A 7,230-nucleotide genomic window follows, 5' to 3' on the forward strand; every position below is an offset into this window, starting at 1 on the left:
AGGAACCTCTCCTGGCAGCCTCTCCTCATGGTCCGTCCCACACCAAGGTCGGCCAGGTCCCTGAGCTTCCGCAAGGAGGGATCTTTCCTCAACTCGGCCTGGAACTCAGCAGCTGGGGAAGGGATGGGGACCGGTTCCCCCTCAGTGGCCAGGTCTGAGGCCTCAGCCTCTCTGAGCCGTGCCCCTCGGTGCTCCCTCCCCACCAGGGTAGGGTCCTGGGCCTCTGGTGTGGTACCCTCCCCAAGGTCAGGGCGCAGTGCCCCTCGCCGGCTCTGGCTACGCGTCACAACCAGGGCGGTCTGGGGCTTGCTTGGCCAGTCCTCTAGGTCTCCCCTCATCAAAACTTCAGTGGGCAAATGGTGGTGTACCCCCACATCCTTGGGGCCCTCCTTGGCCCCCCATTTCAGGTGTACCCTTGCCACAGGCACCTTGAATGGGGTCCCACCCACCCCCATCAGGGTCAGTTAGGTGTTGGGCACCACCCGATCTGGGGCCACCACCTCGGGCCGGGCCAGCGTCACCTCCACGCCCGTATCCCAGTATCCATTGACCTTCCTCCCATCCACCTCCAGGGGAACAAGGCACTCTCTCCGGAGGGACAGCCCCGCGCCCACCCTGTAAACCGAGCACCCTGAGTCCAGAGCATCCAGCCCTCTGGCGGAGCTGGCCTGGGGTACTCTTCCCTCCTGAGCAGGTGGTAAACTGGCAGCCCCCCTTGCCTGGGTCGTCTGCCCCTCATCCAGCTGGGTCCCTACCCAGTTAACCCTGGGTAGGTTGGGTTGGCTCAGTTTGTCCCTGAGCCTGGGGCACTGGGTCTGTACGTGGCCTCTCTGGCCCCAGTGACAGCAGCTCAGGTCACGTTGGTCCCCTCGAGTGGGTCGGAGGGGCCCGACGCCAGGCGTTCCCCTTTGGAGGGGGTTCTCCCTATTTCCCCGCTGGGAGGTCCAATGGTGACTCTCTCTCTGCATCGGGGGGTGCCTGTTCTTTTGGGACTCCTCCCGGCTACCCCCTGACCGACTGTTCACAAACTCGTCGGCCAGCTGCCCTGCGTGCTGGGGGTTCTCCAGCTTTTTGTCCACCAGCCACAGCCTCAGGTCGGAAGGGCACTGTTCATACAGTTGCTCCAGTACGTATACGTCAAGCAGGTCCTCTTTAGCTTGGGCCCCAGCTGTCCACTTGCGGGCATATCCCTGCATCCGGTTGACCAGTTGTAGGTAGGTGACCTCAGGCGTTTTACGCTGACTCCGGAACCTTCTCCGGTACATCTCAGGGGTCAGCCCAAACTCACGGAGCAGGGACTGTTTGAACAGTTCATAGTCCCCTGCCTCCGGCCCTGTCATTCGGCTGTACACCTCCACGGCTTTGGGGTCCAGTAAGGGGGTGAGAAACTGGAGCCTGTCTGTAGGGTCAACCCTGTGCAGCTCACAGGCATTCTCAGAGGCCGTCAGGAAGCTATCTATGTGCTCCCCCTCCTTACGCTGGGCCAGGAAGCACTTATCAGAGCTCCTTGCAGTCTTGGGTCCCCCCTCACTCACCGCAGCCGGGGCCCCACTGCTCCTCAGCCTGGCCAGCTCCAGTTCGTGCTGTCTTTGTTTCTCCTTCTCCTGACGTTCCCTCTCCTTCTCCTCCTACTCATGTTGACGTTGTTTCTCCTCATGTTGACGTTGTTTTTCATGATCCTCCAGCTCCCTCATTTTCATCTCCCTCTCCCATTCCAGCCGCATCCGCTCCAGGGATGGGGAGCTCCGCCGGGAGGATCCCCTGCGGGCTGCTGGGGTCAGGGTGCCCTCGGTATTCGCTGGGCTTCCCCCAACCCCTCCCCCAGGCCTAGGTAGGAAGGGTCTCGGGATGTCCTGGGCAGCAGTCTGACCCCTCCCAGCCCGGTCAGGCCCCAGGGCCCACGCTGCGTCCGCCGGGCGGCTTCCCTCAGGGACAGGGATCGGGTCATCCAAGCGATCCCTCTCCTCCAACTGGGCAATCGGCTGTTCCTTGGTGGACGTCCCGATGCGCAGCCCCCTCTGCCTGCACAGCTCCACCAGGTCGCTCTTAAGGCGTTTAGCGTACATCTCCCTGCTGGCCACTCGCAGGCCGGGCAGCTTTCCACGGTTTCCAGGAAAAACCCCTAGGGTGCCAGTCCTTCTTGAGGTCACCACCTCTTTGCCAGGGTCGAGCTGCAGACTCCTCCGCCCCTGGGACCACTCGCTGCGATCCCCCGGGGGACCCTGTTACTGCAAAAGTCCTTCTCTCTGGTCACACACTCCCAGGGGTTAACCGCCCCCTGAAACCGTCTCTCTCTGACTCTTCAGCACGCCTGGTCCCCGTCAACCCCCCTTCGTTTTACTGCTCCCCAGTCACTTACTGCAGGAAGCGCCGTCCACGGGGTGCAGTACATCCCACCTCTGCCACCAGTTGTCATGGAGTGTGGGGGAGTCCAGGCCCTGCACCCCTCTTCCTGGGATTCACTGAGACTCTCAGCCAGCCAGTAAAATGGAAGGTTTATTGGACAACAGGAATACAGTCCAAAACAGAGCTTGTGGGTACAACCAGGACCCCTCAGTCAAGTCCTTCTGGGGGAGCAGGGAGCTTAGACCCCAGCCCTGGGGTTCCCTGCGTTCCTCCACCCAGCACCAAACTGAAACTAAACCCCCCCAGCAGGCTCCCTCCTGCAGCCTCTGTCCACATTCCCAGGCAGAGGTGTCACCTCCCCCTCCCCCTCCTGGCTCAGGTGACAGGCTCTCAGGTCTCCCATTGAAACTCCCCCGCCACATTCCCAGGTCAACACTCCCCCCTCCCTGCTCCGTCACACCTGGGGGCTGTGAGACAGACCCCCCCCCCAGCCCCTGGCTCAGCCAGCCCCTCAGAGGCTGGTGGAATCTGGCCCACGCCCAGATCCTTGCACCCAGTGCTGAGAGCTCACAGGCTCTTGAATACAGCTTCTGTCTAGCTCCCAGGTGCCAGGCGTGTGCAAACACCTGCAGGGTCAAGCAAGAGACACCCCCTCCCGCATCTATCTGAGCCACACAGGTACGGACCGACCAACAGAGCAGGGGCAGAGCTGGAATAGCAGGTACTGGCGCAGGGCAGAGCATGGGGAGATCACAAAACCAGGGGAGGGTGGCCAGAACTGGACTAGTAAAGTGGGCAGGAAATAGGCTGCAGATCAGGACTTGCAGAGCTGGGTTTGGGAGGGGAGCCCAGGGCTGGGAAAGGAGGGAGCTGCAGGTTGAGATTAAGGGGTGCTGGCAGAGCTGTGTGTGGGGAGCCAAGGGCTGGGATAGGAAGGGGGCTGCAGGTCAGGATTAAGGGGCACCGGCAGCCCAGGTCCGGGGCAGCAGGGGGCTGCGGGTCGGGAGTGAGGGGCACCGGCAGAGATGTGTTGGGGGGAGCCCAGGTCCGGGGCAGCGGGGGGCTGCGGGTCAGGAGTGAGGGGCACCGGCAGAGATGTGTTGGGGGGAGCCCAGGTCCGGGGCAGCGGGGGGCTGCGGGTCGGGAGTGAGGGGCACCGGCAGAGATGTGTTGGGGGGAGCCCAGGTCCGGGGCAGCGGGGGGCTGCGGGTCGGGAGTGAGGGGCACCGGCAGAGATGTGTTGGGGGGAGCCCAGGTCCGGGGCAGCGGGGGGCTGCGGGTCGGGAGTGAGGGGCACCGGCAGAGATGTGTTGGGGGGAGCCCAGGTCCAGGGCAGCGGGGGGCTGCGGGTCGGGAGTGAGGGGCACCGGCAGAGATGTGTTGGGGGGAGCCCAGGTCCGGGGCAGCGGGGGGCTGCGGGTCGGGAGTGAGGGGCACCGGCAGAGCTGCATGAGCAACTTTGCCCAGCCCCCGTCCATTCTGCCCAGCTCCGTGGCGGTGCTCAGGGACCCTTCTCTGCCCACAGACGCCGGGTGCTCCCCAGGGGGCGGCGATCCCAGGCGAGTGGCCTGCGTGGGGGCACCTACCCTCCGTAGGCTCCGAAGGTGAAGCTCCGCTTCCTGGAGCTCATGCCGGCAGGCACGGGCAGGCCCAGCTGTCGGAGCCGGGGACGCTGGTGACAGCCTGTCCCGATCGCCGGCTGCTGCAGCTGCAGAGTCTAGAGCCAGTTACACCACCGGCCTCGCCTCGCTGCCTCCCCGCCCACTCCAGCGTCCGTCCCGCCCCAGCTCTGCCCGGCTCCAGCCAGCACAGACGGGCAGGCCCTGGCTCTGCCAGCAGGCAAGCGTCACCCGGCAACCCCGCCGGGCCCCCGAAGCAGAGAACCACCGGGAGCAGCTGGTGAGGGGCTGCCCAGGGAGCCATTAACTCTGCGTCTCCACTGGGCACCAGGGAGCCCATTAGCGGAGTAGGGCTGGTGCCAGCCGTTCACCCATGGGAGCCCGACTGGCACCAGCCATCTCTCTCATGGGCACAGAGACCCAGCCCCCAATCACACCATCACGGATGGGGCCTCGGCCTCCCCCACACCCGCTGGTGAAGGGTTAACACCATCAGCACGAGGAGCCACAAGCAGGGGCGCCCTCCTCTAGGCCACAGCTGGTCCCCAACCCGGCACTGCCATGGGGAAGCTCACAGCAGCATCACAAACCTACACACTGGGCATCACAGCGTCGAACTGGGGAGAGGGAGCTGTACAAAACAGGGGGAGGTGGAGGGGATGGGTACATTTGGGGGGGCGCACAGAAAAATAGGGGGGCTGGGAGTATTTGGGGGGGCTGCACGAATGGGGGGGCTGAGGATGTTGGGGAGGCTGCACAGAACAGGAGGGGGCTGGGCGTGTTGGGGGGCTGCACAGAATGGGGGGCTGGGCATGTTTGGGGGGCTGCACAGAACAAATGGGGACTGGGCGTGTTGGGGGATGCACAGAATGGGAGGCTGGGCGTGTTTGGGGGGCTGCACAGAGCAGGAGGGGGGCTGGGCGTGTTGGGGGGATGCACAGAATGGGAGGCTGGGCGTGTTTGGGGGGCTGCACAGAACAGGAGGGGGGCTGGGCGTGTTGGGGGCTGCACAGAATGGGGGGCTGGGTGTGTTTGGGGGGCTGCACAGAACAGGAGGGGGGCTGGGCGTGTTGGGGGGCTGCACAGAATGGGGGGCTGGGCATGTTTGGGGGGCTGCACAGAACAGATGGAGGCTGGGCGTGTTTGGGGGGCTGCACAGAATGGGAGGCTGGGTGTGTTTGGGGGGCTGCACAGAACAGAAGGGGGACTGGGCGTGTTGGGGGGGATGCACAGAACAGGTGGGGGCTGGGCGTGTTTGGGGGGATGCACAGAATGGGAGGCTGGGCGTGTTTGGGGGGCTGCACAGAACAGGAGGGGGGCTGGGCATGTTGGGGGGGCTGCACAGAATGGGGGGCTGGGCGTGTTTGGGGGGATGCACAGAACAGGAGGGGGGCTGGGCGTGTTGGGGGGATGCACAGAACAGGTGGGGGATGGGCGTGTTGGGGGGCTGCACAGAATGGGAGGCTGGGTGTGTTGGGGGGCTGCACAGAATGGGGGGGGCTGCACACAGCAGACGGGGGGCTGGGTGTGTTTGGGGGCTGCACAGAACAGGAGGGGGGCTGGGTGTGTTGGAGGGATGCACAGAACAGATGGGGGCTGGGTGTGTTGGGGGGCTGCACAGAATGGGGGGGCTGCACACAGCAGACGGGGGGCTGGGTGTGTTTGGGGGCTGCACAGAACAGGAGGGGGGCTGCACAGAATGGGAGGCTGGGTGTGTTGGGGGGCTGCACAGAACAGGAGGGGGGCTGGGTGTGTTGGAGGGATGCACAGAACAGATGGGGGCTGGGTGTGTTGGGGGGCTGCACAGAATGGGGGGGCTGCACACAGCAGACGGGGGGCTGGGTGTGTTTGGGGGCTGCACAGAACAGGAGGGGGGCTGCACAGAATGGGAGGCTGGGTGTGTTGGGGGGCTGCACAGAATGGGGGGGGCTGCACACAGCAGACGGGGGGCTGGGTGTGTTTGGGGGCTGCACAGAACAGGAGGGGGGCTGCACAGAATGGGGGGCTGGGTGTGTTGGGGGGCTGCACAGAATGGGGGGGGCTGCACACAGCAGACGGGGGGCTGGGCGTGTTTGGCCCCCTTTGGCCACAAGCCCCAGGCAGCGGGAGCCCGACAAGCTTGTGGATTGTTCCCCCTGCAGTGCAGGGGAGGCGGGGAGCAGGCTGCTCAGCAGTGGGGGGAGGGACACTGGCAGCCCTTGTTCTGTGCCCCAGGGCAGCGCCCACTCAGCCCAGCTCTGCTCCTGGGGCGCCTGCCAGGCTGGGCGGGGGGCGTGGGAGGAATTCCCGGCCGCGGGGGCCGGCAGGGAAATCAGCTGGGGTTGGGGCAGAGTATCGGGATATAGGGCGGCCAAGCACCGACCCCCCCTGCCCGCCCAGCCCCCCACTATACAGCCCTGCACGACCCCCCACTGTATACCCTTGCAGCACCCTATACAAACACACACTATATTCCTACACACAGACACACACTGTACCCCCTGCACAACCCTACACACACTGTACCCCCTGCACAACCCTACACAGACACACACTGTACCCCCTGCACCACCCTACACACACAGACACTGTACCCTCTGCACAACCCTACACACACACAGACACTGTACCCCCTGCACCACCCTACACAGACAGACACTGTACCCTCTGCACAACCCTACACAGACACACACTGTACCCCCTGCACAACCCTACACACACAGACACACACTGTACCCCCTGCACAACCCTACACACACACACACTGTACCCCCTGCACAACCCTACACACACAGACACTGTACCCCCTGCACAACCCTACACACACACACACTGTACCCCCTGCACAACCCTACACACACAGACACACACTGTACCCCCTGCACAACCCTACACACACTGTACCCTCTGCACAACCCTACACAGACACACACTGTACCCCCTGCACAACCCTACACACACAGACACTGTACCCCCTGCACAACCCTACACAGACACACACTGTACCCCCTGCACAACCCTACACACACACACACTGTACCCCCTGCACAACCCTACACACACAGACACACACTGTACCCCTGCACAACCCTACACACACTGTACCCTCTGCACAACCCTACACAGACACACACTGTACCCCCTGCACAACCCTACACACACAGACACACACTGTACCCCCTGCACAACCCTACACACACAGACACTGTACCCCCTGCACAACCCTACACACACAGACACTGTACCCCCTGCACAACCCTACACACACACACACAGTCTATCCCCT

Source organism: Eretmochelys imbricata, chromosome 18 (genome assembly GCF_965152235.1).
Source record: "Eretmochelys imbricata isolate rEreImb1 chromosome 18, rEreImb1.hap1, whole genome shotgun sequence".
Classification (NCBI taxonomy): Eukaryota; Metazoa; Chordata; order Testudines; family Cheloniidae; genus Eretmochelys; species Eretmochelys imbricata.